This window comes from Hetaerina americana, unplaced genomic scaffold (assembly GCF_022747635.1).
Source record: "Hetaerina americana unplaced genomic scaffold, ioHetAmer1.1.p SCAF_9, whole genome shotgun sequence".
Classification (NCBI taxonomy): Eukaryota; Metazoa; Arthropoda; class Insecta; order Odonata; family Calopterygidae; genus Hetaerina; species Hetaerina americana.
The window spans coordinates 5,130,400-5,152,804 of record NW_027287538.1 but is presented as its reverse complement, the minus strand read 5'-3'; the positions used below and the strand labels follow the sequence as shown (position 1 = coordinate 5,152,804).

Genomic DNA, 22,405 nt, shown 5'->3' with positions numbered 1-22,405 from the left:
ATAATTGTGATGAAAAGATCAAACAGAGATATTATCTTTCGATGGATAGGCTTCATTTAGAATGTGCCACTAGTATATTATGGGATCCTCACGAATTTGGATTGATTGCCGAATAGGATAGCGTGAAGCGGGGAGGCGCTGAATTTGTAAAACGTTGTTATGATAAACTTAGAAGCGTATCCAAAATATTAGAGCGGCTTGGCTGGGAATCACTCACGGAGGGAAGGTTAAGTTACAGATAGAAGCTCTTGCGTAAATTGGAAGGGAATCTCTTTAACAGTGATGAAAATTCATTATTACCCCCATTGCAATACGGTAGGAGAGATCATGCCAATAAATTCAGAGAGATTAAGTGTAGAACAATTAAATTTTAGATACAATTTTTCTATAATATAAGTAATTAGAATACAATTCGTCTGACAGCGGTAGTCTCGCTCAGGTAAAAAATCAGTCTGGTGTGTAGTCACACCCTTCCACACACCCTTAGCGGTGGCTTGCAGGATAATTAAGTATTCTCCTCAGCGATGGAGTAGTACTAAATTTTGATTCGGTGTAAAGTTTCTATTTTCAACTTTACTTATTTTGAAATGGTAGTTAGAACTTATACTTGACAGCGCGTTGTGCTTATCATAAAAAAGATCTTAGGCGTTATCGATAGCAATCCGATCCATTTGTGGATATTTGTGAGTTCATTGTCACAAACTTGGAAGCTAGCTTAATTTTAATCTATTTACAATCACAGTGAACAGTTGTGATAGGCATAGGTTTCCTGTGTCCTTATCGCGGATAGCACACAAGGAAAAGGAAACGTATCCTACTTTTAACCATGGGGTTCATATCGTTAATAAAAAGATGAAATAAAAGAGGTCCGATGACACCTCCCTGAGGAACTCTTGAAATTACTTCTACTCTGCATTTGAGCTAACACCATCTATGACTAAATTTTTGGCCCAACCATTCAAAAAGACTTAAATCCAACCCAGGGTATTTTCATCTGCTTCTAGCTTTGTGAGTAGTTTACTATTAGATACTATTGTTGGAAGCCTTTATAAAAGCAAGAAAAACCGCGTCCACCGGAACATTACTCTCTGCCGAAATAAGAATCAGATAAACAAACAACGCAAGTGGTTTCTCGCAGGAACTACCCTTTCGGAAATCTTGAAGCTGCATAGTGACCCATGTTGACCTAATTTCTAATGAATATGTAACGGATTTGATGCAGTACAGCTCCAGAAGGAATTCGATAGGTTACTGGACGTAAAATTGATTAATTTATACATAAACTATATGCATTAATAATACTTCATCCCTAATCCTTTTGGAATGATATATTTACAAATACACTTTGCCTGTAAAATGCACAAAATTTTCGTGGCTTAAGGTATAAACTGACGTGTCACTTTAGGTCAACTCATGTCGTCACCAATCCCAACTTATTCACCCATTTTGTAAGGCTATGATTTTATTCCCAAAGTACCTGAAGACTACTATCCTGTCGGTTGGTATGATATATTTTTTTCAGTTCCGCAATGTTTCACTCGCCAAACAATACTGGGTCGCACCTTTTGAAAGGTAAAAGTTTATAGAGAAGCACGAGGATTGTGTGCACCGCGGCACTATGTCTATGGGAAGATGGCCCGCAGTAAAAAGGGAAAGCACAAATGGACCGGTGGCAGATGAACCGACCGAAGGTCCTTGTTGAGGAGTAAAATTCGCATTGCTCGTCCATCGTCGTACACTATTCCCCCCCCCCCCCCCAACAACAATAAACCCTACAATTCTACACCCGCCAACTTTTCCCCTCTCATTTTTCACATCATCCTCCACCCATTCGACCCACCCCTTTCTTAACTCCTCCACCCCCCACACTCCTTTCGGCGGCTTCCTTCGAAAACCTGCGGGTATCTCCCCGAGGGCCGTTCGTATTCAACGCTCCATTTGACCCGAGGCGAGGAATATTTCCAACACAGCCTTCTTCTTGGAAACTTATTCCATAAGCATCTCTCCCTCCTTTCATCTCCGTTTCCCTCCCAAACTCACTAACACTCCTTTGCAGGAAATAAACGCTTTTAGTTTTGAGGGATGTAGAAAAATGTCCCCGACCATAGATATCTACAAGTATGTATATCTATATCTATCCCTCCCCGGACTACAACATTGACAGGGTGGAAGGGCTTGTGCGTTCCGATGACCCCTAGAGCTGTACTGGCAGGAGTAAAAAAAATTGCTCCTGGTAGGGCCACCCATGCCAGATAGGTCGAAGGGTAGGAGCCAGACGAAAGGTAATCCACGCAGCGTCTGTTCCTCCGTGAGGCAGCCTTAAGTGATGGTGTCACGTTAAAAACACTATTGAGGAAGGCAACGGGAACGGGAAACGGGAAACCTACTCAATTACCATTCTCGAGATTTAAATTATGGACGATACAGAGATTTTGAGTCCTGGTAACTACGGGGCTCGGCCCAATCGCTCGTGTGTCGTGCCCGGCAGCGGGGGAGGCAAGGCCTCCGCAGTCGTCATCCCACAAAACCCTTGCAAGGGAATACCGGCAGCAACAGGACAGATGACGCAGGAGAAGAAGACCAAATTAGTTAGAATAGGAACGCGGAATGTTAGGACAATGATGAGGACAGGGAAATTGGAGAATGTTAAGCGAGAGAAAGAAAGGGGAAAATAGATATATTAGGTCTATGCGAGGTGAGATGGAAGGATAGCGGGGATTACTGGAGTGATCAGTATAGAATAATATAGAGCAACAGGGACGAGAGCCAACGAGGGGTTGCCATAGTATTAAATCAAGAGGTAGGAAGAAACGTAGTCGACATAGAGCAGGTAAGGGATAGGTTATTACTAGTAGAGATAAAAGCAGAACCGACGAACTTAGTTATTATTCAGGTATACATGCCACCGAGCAACCATAAGGAGGAAGAAGTCGATAGGATATACGATCAGTTAGAGGACATGGTCGCGTGTGTTCCTGCAGGGAAACATTTGATAGTGATGGGGGATTGGAATGCGACGGTAGGCGAAGGAAGAGATGGTGACGAGGTCGGGGACTACGGTTTGGGCACGAGGAATGACCGCGGGGAGAAAGCAGTTGAGTTCTATAGGACACAGGGGTTAGTCATCACCAACACTTGGTAGTGTCACCACAAAAGACGCAGGTATACATGGAAAATGCCAGGTGACTCAGAAAGGTATCAGCTAGATTATATCCTAGTGAGACACAGGTTTAGGAACATTGTGATAAATTCGCATAGCTTCCCGGGAGTGGATGCGGACTTTGACCACAGTTTAGTTGTTATAAAATGTAGCGTCCGTTTCAAAAAGATAAGGCAGTATCATGTGAGGAGTACAGGACAATAAGCTTTATATCCCACGCAGCTAAAGTTTTTCTCAGGGTCATAAACAAAAGGATAGATAGTAGGGTAAATGTTTACTCAGGGGATGATCAGTTTGAGGTTTGGAAGGGGAGAGCTACGCGTGATGCCATTGCAGTAATGAGATTATAAATCGAGAGGAATATAGAATACAACCAGGAGGTATTTGCCTGTTTCGTAGATTTCGAAAAAGCGTTTGTTGGAGTGATTGGGAAGAACTAATGAGTATCTTGTGATCGGAAGTAGGAGAAGAGTGAGGCATGGGAAGAATTGGAGGTAGGAATGAAAGTGGGCGGGGAATTCGTAAAATCAGTTAGGTTTGCTGATGACCAAGCTTTAGTTTGTCAGTCAGCCAAGGGGTTGCAGGCATTGCGAAGCGAATTGGAAATTCAGTGCGACAGGTATGGGATGAGAATCAATATTAATAAAACATAGGTTATGCGATTTTCTAGAAAGAAAAAGGCTAAGGTTAACATTAAAATAGGAGGGCAAAAACTGGAGTAGGTAGGACAGTTTACCTATCTCAGAAGTCTTTTGGACCAACACGGTCAAAGTAATAAGGACGTAAGGAGAAGAATTGCGCTAGGCAAAGAGGCTTTCACAAGGAGGAGGGAGTTGATGACGGGGACGTTGAGTAAGGATGTTAAGAAAAGACTCGTAAAAACTTTGATATGGAGCGTAGCTATGTACAGTGCGGAAACGTGGTCATTGAAGCAGGAGGATAGACGTAGACTGGAGGCTTTTGAAATGTGGGTTTGGAGAAGAATGGAGGTGAAATGGACAGAGAAGAAAACAAATGAGGAGGTACTTGGTATGGTGGGCGAAGAGAGGGGTTTATTGGGAGAAATCTAATGGAGGCAGGAAAAGTGGCTGAAGGGGGTATTGACCGGCAGTGGGATGTTGAAGACTTTAATAGAGGGGAGAATGTTAGGCAAACGAGGAAAGGGATGGAACAGGATAGGGATGTTGGATGGGATGAAGGGAGGAAGAAAGTACTCAGAGATGAAGAGGGGCCTAGTAGCATACTGGATTTTGTATTTTGTTAGGTATCACAAAATATTTATTTAGTAGCTGTGTCCATCCAAAAATCTACCTTAACCGGTATATTACTTAATAATAATAATATATGTATATATATATATATATATATTTATATATTTTTTTGTTGTTGTAAGGATATCTACCGGTACTTCTCTTTCTTCTGAGGTAGACGGAGCTAAATTCCGTCGCAATTATTAATAAATAACTCGTGAGTGTGCTTTATACTTTTCACCTGCCGCTCCTAAGCCAGGGGTTTTCAAACCAAGAACTTTGTCCTCATTCATTCATACGAGTACGTCCCTTCTCCAGGAGGCGACTAAAGGAAGACGATCCTTGCCGTCAACTCTTCTCGCCGACTCACCCCGTCCCCCTCTTCATAAAAAAAACTCCTTTTCCCTCTCATTCCATCTCTTTCAATCTAAATATTTCCCTGCCCCCTCCCCTCCTTTGCACTCCATTCCCCAGCAAGACCGTCGCCACACCCTCCCGGCGGAAAACATCTCCTCTCCTCTATTGCGCAGCACAGCCTCCACTTGCTCCTACATTTATTTTTTCCGATCTCCGCCGCACCCAAAATTCACCTCAATGGGGCGTGCGCAATCACCCGAGGACAGGGGGCAACAAGGCCCCCCTACGCGAACCCCTCCGCCCTCCGGGGCACTCGCAACACGAAATGACCACAACGCGACCGAAACGCTTTTCTTCCTTCGTGTACTTTCTTTTAGTTCGTAATAGGTGCGAAAGGAGGCGGGCGTGGAGTGAAAGAAACTTATTAATGTGCGGGTCGTGGACGTTGAGTATTAGGCATGACGTCATCACGGAGACGAGAATGGACGCCACGTCCTTTCCTTGGCGTCCCGATAGTTTGACGAGAGGGCAACCCATTAGCGACCTCCATTTTTCCTTTTTCTTTGTTATCTTCATCCTGTGATGCCTTGGAGATTAATGATTAAAAATGATGTTTCTCCTCGGCACCTAAAACAAATGCCTACAGCGCCTTGACTGGGCTAATTAACTCCTATTAGTTGCGCCAGTTTAAGTGCCATGAGGTAGCTCCAAGGACGAAGGGCGGATGTCTTAGGCAAATCATTCATCGCCGCGTATTTTTTACTCCTGCTATATGGTCGTATTGTGCAGCATGTTTCCATGCACCAGATTCCAGTACAGATTGATGCAAATACTCATTCTTTCCCCGAAACATCAGGGATCATAATAGTAAGAAACCTAAGCCATTTTAGAAACATTAAAAGCATATAATTTACAAATCGGAACAAAATTAGACATGCAAGGGCATTAGGTGGGTGCATGTGTATGTTGGTTGGCTGTGTGTGTGTCTGTATGTGTGTGGGGTAAAAGGGTTTTTGTATGAATCCATACCATGTTTTTTTTGTGGTTTGTATACATTTGTGGCTTTTGCATGCCGTTTTTCTCAATTACGGGTGGTGCCCCTAATACCCTCCGCCATACGCCCTTGCGGTGACTCGCGGGGCGTTAAGTAGATGAAGATGCAGATCCCTTACTTATTCCTCTTTCTAACACTGTCCATCCCAATTCCAAAATCCAGAATTCTTGGCCTGGATGTTGGTGCTTCAACCTAATTTTCTTGCCGTCAATTCCGACCTAATCTTGCTTTTGAAATGCTTTGGGCCATTAACATAAAGACAATTTAAAAATTACTTCGCCAAGACGTGCCACTTTCTTTCTTTTATTTCAGGACTCTTGGCGAACAGATATCGGTACTTATGGGCAAAATGGGAAGCCTACTTACCGGGATCATGGAAACCATTCCGTCTTTCTGATGAAGTGATGGTCCGCGCATCCCCGAGCCCCGGGTCAAACCTGCCCTCCCCGCCTGCTGTCTTCCAGTTCCCAACATCTAACACATTATGGTATGTTCTCTAGGTCTAGTGCTAGCCGTTGAACAGCAGTCAGATGGTATATATTTTTCAATTTTTGACGCTTAATGATGATGCGAATGCCACAGTGGGTGTAGGCTTGAATGACTATGTTACTTTTGCATGTGGTATTATTCTTTTTCACGAGTGGTGACCTGACACCCCCCGCCACACTCCCTTGTGGCGGCTTTAGTGGTATTTTGAAGTAGATAAACTCTCCATTAGATAAACCCGCTCTATTCATGAACATGTCGCTGATCGATTAGACTGCGTCAGAAAAGAACTAATACTATTGTTTGTATCAGCACTTTTTTGAACCTTTCTTCTTCAGATAAGTTCATGGTTTGGTTCTTCAGTTTCTGAATAAACATTCAAGTTCATAGGGAAATGAAAGTTTTGCCATTGCTTGGCGTCTAAATCTACATTTGTGTAATATATCGGAAGCCGCTGCAAGGGCGTGTGGCGGGGGGTGTTAGGTCACCAGCCATGCATGCAAAATCGTAATCATGTTACCTCAATTACACAAATATTAGTTTGATCATGCATTTGATAAATTTTAATCACACGAAAGAAAGTACACACATGCAACAATATTCAATAACAGGATACTTGTGATCAAATCATACTGAAAAACTGGTTAAAAGATTAGTCTATTAAATTAAAAGAATTACACGCATAAAGAAATTGCTGGGTATTGACAAAATATATGCACAAACAATTCTAACGATCTCCTACGCAATTGCTGACATCTATTTTGATCTCCAATAGTACAAGGAAGAAACGGAATTTCAAATCTATCCGTTTTACTATAAATCTCTCTGATATTACGGCGGTGATATGATCTACCTGCGAGTAAGTCGGGGCCCGAAATATATCTTTTATATCTTCAGATAAGTAGCCTGCCTCAAATTTACTCGCAATAAGTTAAGCCTGTATTTAAGCCTACGGTCATCTAGTGGCTAAACGTTTCACATACCTTCTCCGCTTCTCTTCGTTACATTCGATCTAGTTCCAAAATTAAGCCAACTTCGTGAGGATCCCATACACTTGCAGCAGTATACTCAATGTGGGGCCTAACTAACGTGAAATTAACTAATTTGAAGCGGCATATTTCTGTGAAAACATTTCATGATGTAAAAACATGTGAAATTTACCGAAAACCATCAAATTTGAAAAATATACTTCACGATTCTTATAACAGTCTATCCTACATAGTATAACGCTCCTGATTCTTTTGTATCTGGTGCACGCTACCTCCTCGCTCCTCGCGTTTTGCGGAGCACGAAAGTTGGATTCAGAGCGAGGGAACAAGTGAAGGCGAAGCGGCGGCAGCGCGACTCGTGGAGCTGAGGAATTTGAGAAGGCTTTCGAGTTTGAAATCTTTTCGGGAATGTGAGGCTCGAATGTGACCATTAACAAGGTCAAAACTGTTACAATTTAAGAGTGAGATAAATTCCAGGAGTACTAAGGAATTTAATCGCGTGCCGTAAAAGTCAAAATGAATTGTCTGAGGGTTCGAAACGGGTGAGGGCGTTTTAGATTGGGAGCAAATAATTGTGTGCGGGTTAGAGAGGCCGTTTGAGTTGGTGCCTCTGGAGGAATAAAAATAACAGAGTGTACTCTCACTCCATTTTTACTGCAGGAAAATCATTTCAAACTAAGTGGATAAATGATTAAAAAGGGATTTAGGTTTCGGTTTAAGTGTGCGCTGGATTGTTGATCTGCCTCTCGGAGATGCCGACAAGATTTATTGCGTCGTGATTTCAAGAGGAAGTGATTTACATCCCACCCTCCGAGTTAGAAGGAAAGGGGATTGCGTATTTAGGGTGGAGGGAGAGGAGATGATCTAAGCAAATGATCCTTCTGCTCTTCAATCAGCTTTCTCTTCGAAGCCCTGCAGGGGTATTTTTAGCATTTATTATTATTTTAGATTTTAGGAAGCCTAACATTTTTCGGGAAGCCAAAATAATGTGCGGTTCTCAGTCGAGACAAAGCGGTTTTGCCTATTTTGCAAACTGCAAGATATTCACATCTTGATAGTACCACGCAAGCCTTCGTAAGGGTATGTGGCGGGGAGTATTACTTCACCACTCGTTAAAGAAAGTAAAACTACATGCAAAGCCCACAAATTCATTCCACTCCACACCAGCAAAGTCGTACTCAAACACATACAGATATATGTGTGTGTGTATATATATATATATATATGTATATATATAAGTATATATATATACACACATGCATATATATATATATATATATATATATATATATATATATATATATATATATATATATATATATATATATATATATATATATTAACCGTGGGTCGCGGTAGCCCAGTGGATAGAGCGTTGGACTGGGAAAGGAAATGGCCCCCCTACCCTGATGTGTGAATTTCACACGCCGTCGGGCTTAGTACTGGTTGAACCCTGCCATCACCTACCAAACTGATCTTCGGGTTGATTACTGCGTTTATGGATTATTATTATATATAAACCATACACACTAATCAACCCGAAGGTCGTTTTGGTAGGTGATGGTAGAGTTCACCTAGTACTAAGCCCAACGGCGTGTGAAATTTACACATCAGGGTAGGGGGGCCAGTTCCTTTCCGAGCCGGTTATGGCTTCCCAGGAAGATCTAGTACGCGAAATATCACATAGCTTGGGTGGAGCTGCAGGTACCCAGAGTGCCTTGGCCGGGAATATAACCCAGAACCCTCCGGACTTCGTCATCCCACGAAACCCTTGCAAGGGAAAACCGGCAGCAGCAGGACAGAGGACGCAGGAGAAGAAGACCAAAGTAGTTAGAATAGGAACGTGGAATGTTAGGACAATGAGGGGGACAGGGAAATTGGAGAATGTTAAGCGAGAGATGGAAAAAGGAAATATAGATATTTTAGGTCTATGCGAGGTTAGGTGGAAGGATAGCGGGGATTACTGGAGTGATAAGTATAGAATAATATACACCAGCGTGGACGAGAGCCAACGAGGGGTTGCCATAGTATTAAATGAAGAGGTAGGAAGAAGCGTAGTCAACATAGAGCAGGTAACGGATAGAATACTACTAGTGGAGATAAGAGCAGAACCGACGAACTAAGTTATTATTCAGGTATACATGCCACCGAGCAACCATAAGGAAGAAGAGGTCGATAGGATATACGATCAGTTAGAGGACATGATCGCGTGTGTTCCTGCAGGGAAACATTTGATAGTGATGGGGGATTGGAATGCGACAGTAGACGAAGGAAGAGATGGTGACGATGTCGGGGACTACGGTTTAGGCACGAGGAATGACCGCGGGGAGATAGCAGTTGAGTTCTGCAGGAGACAGGGGTTAGCCATCACCAACACTTGGTTTAGAAACCACAAAAGACGCAGGTATACATGGAAAATGCCAGGTGACTCAGAAAAGTATCAGCTTGAATATACCCTAGTTAGACACAGGTTTAGGAACAGTGTGATATATTCACATAGCTTCCCGGGAGCGGATGCGGACTCAGACCACAATTTAGTTGTTATGAAATGCAGCGTCCGTTTCAAAAAGATAAGGCAGGGGCGGCGAGTTAGAAAATGGAATGTAGAAGCATTAAATGGTTTGAAAAGGAAGGAATACAAACACACAGTGGAGGGAATCATGGAGAATGGTAAAGAGCTAAGTACTATCGAAGAAAAATGGGAAAGTTTCAAGAAAGGGTTATCGAAAGCCGCAAAAGACACTATTGGAACCGTTAACGCTAAAAGTACTAGGAAACCATGGATCACGGATGAGATGATACCAAAGATGGATGAGCGGTGAAAATGGAAGAATGTTAATACAGAATTAGGTAAAATGAAGTACAAAGAATTGAACAATAAATTGAGGGGGTCAACATATAAAGCAAAGGAAGCATGGTGGAAGACGCAGTGCGAGGATATGGAAAGTCTGCAGAGGAAGGGTGAAATCGGCGCGCTGTGCAGAAAAGTTAAATCTTTATCGGGAAGTAAGAAAGGGAGATCTATGATAGCAGTTATAGAAGAGGCGGGTAAGGTAATAGTTGACGCAGGGAATATCCAAGAGAGATGGAAAGAAATATAAAGAATAACTGTAGAGTAAAGAGCTAAGACCAACAAAGTTAGACATAGAAAAGGAACATGACGTAGAGGAAGACAGCTTAGGAGGGAATCTGGCCGGAGGACTTTGTGAGGTCAGTAATAGTTCCTATTCCAGAAAAGGTAAAGGCTACATATATGTGAGGACTATAGGACAATAAGTTTGATATTACACGCAGCTAAAGTTGTTATCAGGATCATAAACAAAAGGATAAAGAGTAGGGCAAATGATTACTTGGGGGAAAATCAGTTTTGTTATAGGAAGGGGAGAGGTACGCGTGATGCCATTGCAGTAATGAGATTATTAATCGAGAGGAATATAGAACACAACCAGGAGTTATTTGCCTTTTTCGTAGATTTCGAAAAAGCGTTTGATAGAGTGAATTGGGAAAAACTAATGAGTATATTGAAGAAAATAGGAATAGATTGGAGGGAAAGGAGGCTAATCCGTAACCTGTACATGTCTCAGACTGCTCAGGTGCGGGTGGGAAACGGGGAGGCCGGATGGGCAGTGTTAGGAAGAGGTGTAAGTCAGGGGTGCCAATTATCACCGTTGCTGTTCACCCTGTACGCAGAGGAAATGATCAAAGAGGCATGGGAAGAACTAGAGGTAGGAATGAAAGTCGGCGGGGAATTCATAAAATCAGTTAGGTTTGCTGATTACTAAGCTTTAGTTTGTCAGTCAGCCAAGGGATTGCAAGCATTGCTGAGTGAATTGGAAATTCAGTGCGACAGGTATGGGATGTGAATAAAAATTAATAAAACAAGTTTTTCCGATTTTCTGGAAAGAAATTCGGAAATCGGGTAAGCTGTACATTAAAATAGGAGGCAAAAACTACAACAGATAGAACAGTTTACGTATCTCGGTAGTGTTTTGGACCAACACGGTCAAAGTAGTAGGGACGTAAGGAGAAGAATTGCGCTAGGCAAAGAGGCTTTCACAAGGAGGAGGGAGTTGATGACAGGGACGTTGAGTAAGGATGTTAAGAAAAGACTCGTAAAAAGTTAGATATTGAGCCCAGCTATGTACGGCGCGGAAAGGTGGTAATTGAAGCAGGAGGACAAACGTAGATTGGAGGCTTTTGAAATGTGGGTGTGGAGAAGAATGGAGAAGGTGAAATGGACAGAGAAGAAAACAAATGAGGAAGTACTTGGTATGGTGGGCGAAGAGAGGGGTTTGTTGGGAGCAATCCTATGGAGGCCGGAAAAGTTGATGAGTGGCGTATTGACCGGCAACGGGATGTTGAAGACTGTAATAGAGGGGAGAATGTTAGGCAAACGAGTAAAGGGAAGGAACAGGATAGGGATGTTGGACGGGATGAAGGGAGGAAGAAAGTACTCAGAGCTGAAGAGGGACCTGATGTAGAGTAGGATGTTGTGTTTTGCTAGGAGTCACAAATTATTTTACCTACCTTTACTGTTAGATTACGCAATAATAATAATAAATAATACCAATATAACAGGCTTTAGTTTTTCAGTCTTCCAATGGGAATTTAGAATTACTGAGTACGATGGAAATTTTGGGCAATATAAACGGGATGATAATAAATATGAGTAATACAAAGGTTATGCAGTTTTTCAGGTAAAGAAAGGCTTCGCATTTCAAGTGGTTCCAAGCGCGATTCTTCTTGAAGACCTGTCACACTCGTCTTTTTATTATAACAGAATAATGAATCTGGTGTATTTTCTCTGGAACCTATGAAACATTTTTTGCCAAACTTTCTCCCTAGGTTCCGAAATACTTACGGCATATTCCTAAACAGGCTTAACTAAATAACACCTCTCTTGTACTTACTCATTACATTGTCCCAAGACCCGTTTAATGAAGCCGAGATTCTTAGAAGTGGATCTGCATATTGTCCTGATATGTACTCCCTATGAAAGGCGTGGTGTTAGTACAATTACCAAATATTTAACTAGGTTTTCCATGGTAAGCATTGAACCCTGCATTTTAAGTTTTATCTTTTGTTCGCCGTTTCTTTTATTCCACAATTTCCAAACTGCAAAAAGTTCCCACATTAGGTGCTAAGATGTCCGATGTGTCATCAGGACTCTGATTCATCTTCGGTCTTGTTTTTTTTCAAAAATAAAACACATAGCACAAATTATTATGAGAACGGAAAGGAGTTTTTAGCCCGAAGGCCAGTGTTGTGCGGTTTTCGAGTGTGCGGTTTTGGAGTGTACGCAGGCTCTAAGACGAGTCGGGATCGGGATCGGTTCGGTGGCTATCGTACTGGCTTCCTACCCAGAGGGCTTGGGTTCAAATCCTAGCGGTGTCAAATATTTTTCATTGGTATCTCGATTCCTACTTGAGGTGAATTGTGGAGGGCACTTAAGAGTGAGTACGCCGTCCGTCGGATGGGACGTTAAACTGCGGACCCCTTGGCGCCTTTCGTAAAGAGTAGGCTAATGCCGACGCCAGGTTTCTCTCCGACCTTCATCCTTTCTTATCCATCCCCTATGGCGCAAATGATATCAGCAGTCGGTCGCCTCCCCTCAATACTAAAACAATTTAAGACGAGTGGAGTGCGGATATTTAAGGCGCCGGAGCCTTCCTGATTACTAGAACTTTTGGTGCTAGTGCTAAGAAAAACATCGCTTGAGTGGATTAGAAATTATCATTTTCCGGAAATATTCATTTCTCTACACAACTACGGTTTTTCCTTGTTGTTTCATGACGATAAATATCCCTATTCTTCCCTTAATCCTTCAAGTACGTAATGTCTTTTTGAGGTTCTCTTAACTTGCTCACAAAATATTCCACCGCTCTCGATGTGGTTGAATGGAAAACTTTCAATTACAGTATTAATTCTTTTTCAAGCATTCTGAGTGCCACTCCCTGTCACGTCACCGTTGTTAAAATCTTAAGGTGGCAGTTGGCATTCAAATTGACAGGAACATTCTCGTAGAAGAAAATCATTTCTATAAGATTAGGTATCTCTTACTGGTAAAATTGGCGCGCGAAATATTACGAAAATTGTTTTCATCATTTTATATGTCATATTTTTCTTGTCATAAAATTGCGTAAATAATAATAAATCATCGCTTCTTGTCAAATTACCTCAATCGAGTTTCCAGATCTCTTTCAAAGGAACTTGTCGATAACCCGTCATTTCACGCGCTGTACAACAAATTGCATTAATTCCATTTTCTCGTGCATCGTTCACAATCGTTCGGGTGATTTCCGTGCCAACCTCACGGCAAACTCTATCTCTTAAAAAATGCCCTACTGTCGAAATCCGGCGTGCCCTTTGGGAATTATGTAATGTACGCATACATCCCGGATGAATTAAATAACTTGTACGATTGTAAAGATTCTTAGAAATGATTTCTAATCTCGAGATTCATCTTCATCAGCCTTTTTCTAGCTTATCGACAGGTAGTGATTTAAAATTATATATCAGTCAACTTTTCCAGAGAGATTTGCGTGGTGTAGAAATAGCGAGGAATTGGGAGTGTGAATTGAATGGAGAAAAACATGGAGAGGTATCGTGAGAGAGCAGTAGAGGCTGGAAGAGGAATATCGAAGGAAAGAAAAAAATAATTCCAAGATATTTTGATGCAGTGGGGAAATAGCAAGATGGTCCCAAAATGGTCTTCAAAACAGAAATTATTAAATAAACAAGCGGTCACACGATATTAACGGCATAAATTTGCGGACGTTCAGTTAGAATTACGAAGTTTTAAACAAAACTTTTCCTGCCCTCATTAGCATTAGGCTCACCTTTTCGGTACCTTATGATGAACGGAGAAAAAACATAACTTTCAAAAGTTTCATAATGTTTTATTCAAACGACGGAACATTTCGTCGAAAAGTCGACAGTTCAGTAAAGGAATGTAAATATTCCGACTGTTCACCGAAGCTGGTCGGTCGTCTGAATAAAACATTATGACACCTTTTGTTTAGTTTTATTTTGTATTTGGTAAAAAATGTCTTTGTTTAAAAAAATGACACTATGATGGCTTAAACTGTCCGCGGAAGAGCTCAACGGATGAATTTAAGAATGTTAGGGGGCACTGAAATGATGGGGACAAGTGGAATTACTAACTCGGAAACATGCGCTCCGCAGTCCAAGATTTCGTTAAGCAAATTATAAAAAGAAAACTCGGCTCCGAGAGCGTAAAATGCGAGCGATAGGAAATGATGAAAACGTCACAGGACGCTAAGATGAAAAATACGCGTAATAGTGTCTCCGGTGACGAATAGTTTGTTCACGATTGCACCAGATGAAAATATATTACTCGTAACATATTTGTAAGATATCTAGGGGCAATGGCAAGTGAGCAGTTTTAAAAGTGTTTTTCGAAATCAAAAGAATACATACGAGTATAGCTAAGAATTTGGTCGAAAATCCAAAGCATTTTGGGCCATTTATCGGGAATGCTTAGGAAATAAATTCAACAGCTAAATCACCCAAAGAAAGAAAAAGGCGATAATTGAAACGAGTGGTTTCATCAGGTATGTGACTTCTTTAGGTACCTTGTTTCCGTTTTCACGAGACTGAGCGTGATGCAGTTAAAAAAGTAACAAGATACTCAGAAAAGACAAAACTTCCTTTTTTTATGCGTTTTCACAAAGTTCTTATCAAAGACCTTCTTCAAGTAAATTAATAATTTTTTTCCGCCTGATTTCTTAAACTGAAATTTCACATGGTAGAATAGACATAGTAGAATGCTGACAAGCATTCAATAGATCGGGTTCCAAACAAACACCAGCTGGAATATATGATGATATAGCTGGTAATTGCGTCTCTGACTTAAATTTATATGAAAAAGTTGCTAGCTGGTCATGGATCCGAATAATTGAGAAATAGCTGACGAAACACATTATTTAAGATCGGAGACGGGAAATAATTCAGTGTCTACAGACCTGAATGTGTACCTACATCTCCCCTTCTCCCTGCATCTCCCTCGTCCTCCTCTGCCTGTATCTCCCTCATATCTATACAATGCGACATCATGGCACACATAGCTTGCAGTTTGATAACGCGACATCTGAACAGTCAGGATTCATTGAAGAAATATTCGCATGGTATCCGAGAGGGAACATCCTGCGACCCGTAACAAGACATTTTGGTTTATGATATTTTGGGTTCGTTGGGGTGGTAATATTGTTACAGTTGACGATGATTTTAGATTTTATAAACACTTTTGACAAATCTTCTTATATCAAACTATAAGCCTATGGCATAGATAAAAATACGTTAAGCTGGATTGCAGATTTTTATAATGATCTCGTGAAAAGTGTTCGTGATTCATGATAGTAGCTGTAGTACATTTGAAATCACAACAGTCGTTCCTTGAGTAATTATCTTCAAATCTCTTTCATTCCTTCTTTGCTTTGACGACATTGATATTTCCTATACCTTGGACTCAACGGTTATCGTTCAGTATCAAGTCTAATTTGTTGAAGTTTGTAATATGACTTTTTTGGAGAAAAGCAGTTTTTCACCGAGCGCAAACTTCGTTAAAAGTACCAAAATAGAATTTGTAGACTCGATTTAATACTTACGTAGGTGTTACCCTTACTAACGACCTCTCTTGATTGAAGCTTATGCGTACAATATGGGGACAAGATATGGAGATATTAAGATGTATGTATAAGAAGAGGGCTGGGAAAAAGTGACGAGAAGACGAGCGATTCTATCTCTTCCTGCTTTGGCCTTGTCTAGAGTGTAGTACTTGTAGCAAATAGGATAATCATGAAGTCGGTTTAGTAGCCGAACGTGAGCCTGTACAAAGATGACGAGTTATAGTTTGAAACGTTGCTATGATAAACGTCATATCTTAACTAGGTTATTAACGAAACTAGCTTGCATATTACTCTGGGAGGGATGGTTAAACCATAGAATAAATATTCAGAATAAATTGAAAGCAATTCATTCTGCAGTAATGTTGAAAATATATCACGTATCAGCCCAATCGTACTAGAGTAGACCCGATAATTAACATAAGATCAGGGGAGACATCAAGTGCAACTTTAAGGTGACATTATTTCGGCGAACAATAGGAGTGAAGAATACAGTAGCTGCCATGGCCCGCGCTGGAGGAAAAAATATTTAAAAAATTCTAAGTAACCTAGATCGTCGTCATTTTTTTATCTGACCCGTATTATATTTTACTTCTAGTTACTAGCAGGTCATATTCCATGCGGAGAGAAACATTTTACGCTTGATACCGCAGATAGATTAGTGTCTGTATTCGGACAAAATTGAAACCACAAGGACCCTTCTTCCATTTAACCTTTAGCTCGTAGCGGATTAATTTAATTTAGAATCACTTTAATTTAGAATTACCACAATGGTTTTAAATCATCGCCCATGTTTAGTGACAATTTACATTAGGTGAAAACATAATTTCTGTTGGTGATGCATTGTTCTTGGTGTGCGATCACCTCCGACCACACCCTCTGGTGGTGCCTTGTCGAATACCGTGCACGTGGGTGGGTAGGTCAATGCCAGCGCCTTAAGAAGGCGCAATATTCCGTCTTAGGCAGACGGGAAAACGTAGCATAAAATGAGCAATGTGACCATTGATTCGATGGGCTCCGCTGATTCCTCCTCCAGGTCTAAAAGAGAAACCGCCGGCGCCGCAAACACACGGAGGAGAGTTATCGCCCCCGACGTCGGTCAGGGTTCGCTCGGAGAGGCGACATGTCGAAGGATGCATAAATTGCCGCGCGCGAGCGTCAGCAGTTGCCGGAGCAGATGGCGATCGAAATTGAGATTGGTTTTGCGGCAGAGAGGCGGGCGGGAGCTGTTGGAGGAAGCGTTTTAGAGCCTGCCGATGCAATCGCGCGACTCTGGAATTGGCCGCATTGCATTCCGCCCCGCCCGCCCGCCCGGGGCGGCACACCCTCCCTGAGAATTGAACTAAAGCGCACGGGTGCTATGTAATTTGAATAGGAATGCGACATTAATTCGGGCCCCGGGAAAGGTGGCCTCAGTGCTTGTAAGGGGGCGGAAAGATGGCTAAGAGGCGGGCGATGTAATTGCTTCGTCGCGGTCGCTGAAGGGGGCACGGCTGGCGGGAGTGGGAGGGGGCGGGGATTCGGGTTCGCGGGAATTAACGCTTTTAGACTCCAAGGAAGGAACGAATGGGATAATAAAGGATTCTCTATCCTCTATCATAATGACTACGGAGTGGAGTCTCGCACGACTTCGCCTTGCTGCTTCACTATACGCTGCGCGCATCCTCGCTAGTTTTTTTTATTCCGCTGGCGCCGTGTTCCTCGCAATGGTATTGCGCTCTTTGGAGTCAAAAAACATCAACAAGGCTTCTATAAAAAGTATCGCGGAAAGTATCGGAAAAAATAGATGTGTTCAGATACTGCTGCAAAAATGCCTTTCAAAAAATTCTTTGAAGTACATCCACTCTTGAGCGTTGACACTTTTGCCAGAGCGGCTTTTGCACGACTCGAAGACTCCCGGGTAGGCGGAAGGTCCTTAAGGGCAAGCGTGCAAGCTTTTTTGCAGCCCTTAGGGTCCCATGTTATTATCCTTTGAGGGAGGGGATCATTTTACTTTTGAAAATAGGAATAAAAGTCTGCTGGTGCCAATTAGGGACTGTAAGGGGGTTGGGGAATCGTCGCGATGTCGTAGCAAAAGTAGCAAAGACATTCGAATCTGCTCTTGGTCGTCCGTCCAAAGATCTTCCAGGGGACGAGTTTAGCGCTTATATCTTTCTCGTCGTAGAAATCTCATTCTCTTTCGCCAATAACCTGGTGAGATATGACTGCTTTTTAAACATTTTCTAGTCGACATTTTAGCTAGAATTGTCAAGCCTTTACCAAATAAGATACCTTTACCGAATTCGAGGAACTGGAGTAAGTGCTGCGGCAATTATCCTGAACCAAATCATTCACCGATGTCCTTCGAAATGTAAGAATTTCGTAGTTCGTAAAAATCATTCACCCTCACCGGAATCATCTTGATCTCTTCTTGCGAATTGGCACACGCCAGCGGATGACTCCGTAGAAGTAATTCGCGACCTTTCCAGCTCGCCATTGAATTTTGCAAAGTAAAACACTCCTGTACTTGGGCTCTTGGAATGTGAAACGAAACGCAAGAGTGAGATAAATTTATTGCTTTACTTGATTCGTCGGAATATCTCGATACTTTTAAGTTGAAGGGAATGTACGATATATACAAGTACGTAAGAGGACGCCTCGGTTGGCCGAGCGAGGCGGCGGATGGCCGAGCGAGCCCTCTCGGATTCCGAGGATATACCTTTCCGGGCGACGAAATCCTCGATCACCGGGTACACGTGAGAATACCTACCGTACTCCCTCGGGAAATGGATGCGACAGTGTTTTCTTTCAGTGGCAATTTGACCTCGCCAGGATTGACAATGCTGTGGTCCATTCCAAAAGTTTTCCTCTTCATAACTGAGTGCTTGAACTGTGATTCCTGAACGCTAAAATTCTAGTTTTTACTGCCTCGAGATCGCGTAGTCGAGTGGAAAAAATACTTACTCTGAGACCACCCTCGTATGTACGAGGGTGATCCTAGGAGTACCCGGCCTGACCTAGAGATGACGGTAGTTGTTTAAAATACATCACATTATTAGAAAGTACGCACCTACAAAGCATATGTTTCAACTTTGAAGACGCTACGTTGTTTAGTAATGGCTTGGTAGCGTACAATAGTGAACGCTTTCAGTCAATTTGTGAAAATGGAGAAAATTGGTCATCGTTATGTGATACAATACTTTCATTTGAAAAGCCTTAGCCCAACCAATATTAAGGCTGAACTGGATTCTACTCTGGGTGAGTCTGCTCCTTCGTTTATAATAGTAAAATATTGAGATGAAACAGCCATGCCCTTACTTAACACCCGAGACAAAAGAACTATCAAAGCAATGGATTCAAAAGAGAGAACCGCCTCTGAAGAAGGTAAAGACCGTTTCATCTGCAGGCCAAGTCATGGCGTCGGCGTTTTGGGATGCGGGAGGGGATAATTTTCATAGACTATCTTGAAAAAGGAAAATATATCAACGGCGAGTATTATGCAAACTCATTGCGAAATTTGATCGAATAAATCAAGCAAAAGCGGCCGCATTTGGCTAAGAAGAAAGCGCCGTCTTATTAAGACAATCCACCAGCTCACAAATCCATTATTGCAATGGCGACAATACATGAATTAAAGTTTGAATTGCTACCTCATGCACTCTATTCGTCAGATATAGCCCCTCTGACTATGTTCTGTTCGAAAATAAGAAAAAGTGGCTCGAGGGTCAAAGATTTTCCAACCATGAAGAATCGATGTCGGTAGTCAACGGCTATTTTGAGGAGCAAGACAATTCCTATTATCAAAAAGGGTATTGGACTCATTGGACATCGCTGGGAAAAGTGTATGGAGCTGAAAGGGGATTATGTTGAAAAATAAATACATTTTGTTCCAAAGGTTTTGTGTTTCCTTTGTGTGGTCGGTTACTTTTGGGATTACATTCGTGCTTTCTTCATTTTTCTTCGAGATTTTTGTTTTATATATTAGAGAATTGGGCAATTAAATAAATTAGCGGTAAAACGAGTGAATTCCTTCGTCAATAACCATGACAAAATATAACGATAATCAACAGCCTTTGATGCGGAGATATTCACAACGGTTACGTGCCTCAGGTTTACGTTTGAAGCGTTCACATTGGTGCCGTCTAAACATGCGCAGTGCACCTGCAACTGATTTGGGAGGAAGTACTGCTGGAGATATCCGAGTCAGACGCACGCAGGCCAGGCCTCCCTTTCGCGGGCGTGGACGGCCCACTGGGGTGAGGAGGTATTTAACCGATCCCCGGATCTCCCATAATGGTTAAAATTTTGAGATTCCATTCGAAATTGAGCATTGTTGTAGGGCAGCCTCAGGGTGTGGAGTTGCATCAGATGCAGATATGGATGTGAGAGATGACAGTGAAAAAGAGCATTCTCCCTTCTCCAACTGCGCATATGAGGGGGTCCCGTCCAAAGCACGTGTGTAGTCGCATGGGAGCACCGCCTTCTTCTTGTGGAATGGCGGAAATGCAAAGGAGTTCCAAGGAACACGAGACGGGACGTGTTCCCTCGGATGTAATAGATGGCATAACTTTGATTAATCTCCAAGTGCCCTCGTGGCGATGAAAATCCAAGAGAGAATAGCACTCACTTTTAGGCAGACGTCTTGGTGCCTAATGTATTGAAGTTTACGGATTGAAAAAAACCGTTGCTTCGGGGAATTTTAATGTGACATGTGTACGAAATAGTGGTGAACTGAATGGGAATAACTTGAGACTACGTAGGGAACTTATAACAAGGTCAAAATCGTGTCAATTCTTCGACACGACGACAACATGTTTCGGAACACTTCTACTTTTAAAAGTGTTTCTTGGGCTTTAAACAACCAACGTGAATCAATACCTTCGTATCTAAAGCATTAAATGACGACCTGAAAAGACGAAGAACGCTTCGGTCACTTTCTCCAACAACTTCCCCATTATGTTTGGATTTCGAACCTCCGCATCCCTTCGTGGGGACTCCGAACGGCCGCGTGGGTTTTTACTAGTTGAGCAATGTCACGCTCTCCCTTGCTTTTCCCACAAACCTCATTTTTTGCTTAGACTTTCCTCATTTTATTGTACTCTATCTTCACTTTAATTTAATTTGTGTATACGCAGGTGAATATTAATTTATCAATGTATTTATGCATGCATATATTTTTTCAGGCGTGCAAATCTGTTCCTAATGTGCGTCTGTCTGTCTCGATGTATTGAAGTGTACGCACATGCAGAGGTATTGCGTATGGTTGTAATTTACATTTTATGGCTATTAAAATATGTCCATGATGATGGATTAAAGGGAATAAGGGACCGTTTGTTCTCAATTTCGCCCAAATAAAGACCTCTATCTACTCTTAGGGACGATCCCTTCCGGGACACCTCGGCAGTGTCGTATGGTCGGTCGGTTCAAATCCTCAGTTAAACGGACCCCACATGTGATGGTAATATTCTTGGATTGATAGCGACAAAACATGCAGCTAGAAAAGCAATGGGAGCGCTAGGGCCCCAGTAGTGAGTTGGGGGCGGCGATAGATTTGTTATATATAGTATATAGATTATAGATAGAACGTCCTTTCTTTGTGTCTCCATATTTTAAAAATCTACATCTGTGTTTTTATATATTTGTGCGTCGCCGAAGAGAATTCAATTTCGAAGATATATATATATATATATATATATATATATATATATATATATATATATATATATATATATATATATATAAAACACTTTTTGAAAGTCTCACGGACGTGAATAATAATGTATAACACTTAGCACTAGTGGACACAGACAAAAACACAGAAACGCACAAAAAAAGAGACTCACTATTTTTCGAATTTTTGGTGGTCGTTGCCACCTTTATCAAGGAAGAGAGGGACAGAACTGAAGGGAATACGAGGGCTGGAGCGATGGATGGAAGGGGAAGGTGGGGAGGGAATTCCGAAGGGACGGGTTTGGAGGGGCAGCGTTAGAAGGGTGGGGAAAATGTAGAAGGTGATGGGGGTGGAAGGGGGATGAAAATATAATTAGAGCAGGGTAACTGAAAACACTAGAGCAATCCTTCATCTGGCTTTTGGAGTCCTGGAACTGGCCAGGAATTAATATTAGGCACTAATTACCCTGCTCTAATTATATTTTCATCCCCCTTCCACCCCCATCACCTTCTACATTTTCTCCACCCTTCTAACCCTGCCCCTCCAAACCCGTCCCTTCGGAATTCCCTCCCCACCTTCCCCTTCCATCCATCGCTCCAGCCCTCGTATTCCCTTCAGTTCTGTCCCTCTCTTCCTTGATAAAGGTGGCAACGACCACCGAAAATTCGAAAAATAGTGAGTCTCTTTTTTTGTGTGTTTCTGTGTTTTTGTCTGTGTCCACTAGTGCTAAGTGTTATACATTATATATATATATATATATATATATATATATATATATACACACATATATATTCAAACACGAAATCCCGCCAAA

General features: G+C 42.0%; 1 protein-coding gene across 1 annotated transcript in view; it reads right to left on the bottom strand.

The window, feature by feature from the left end:
- LOC139699004 (nephrin-like) overlaps window positions 1-22,405 on the bottom strand; it is an 874,868-nt gene that overhangs the window by 779,470 nt on the left and 72,993 nt on the right. The gene's annotated exons all lie outside the window — the stretch shown is intronic.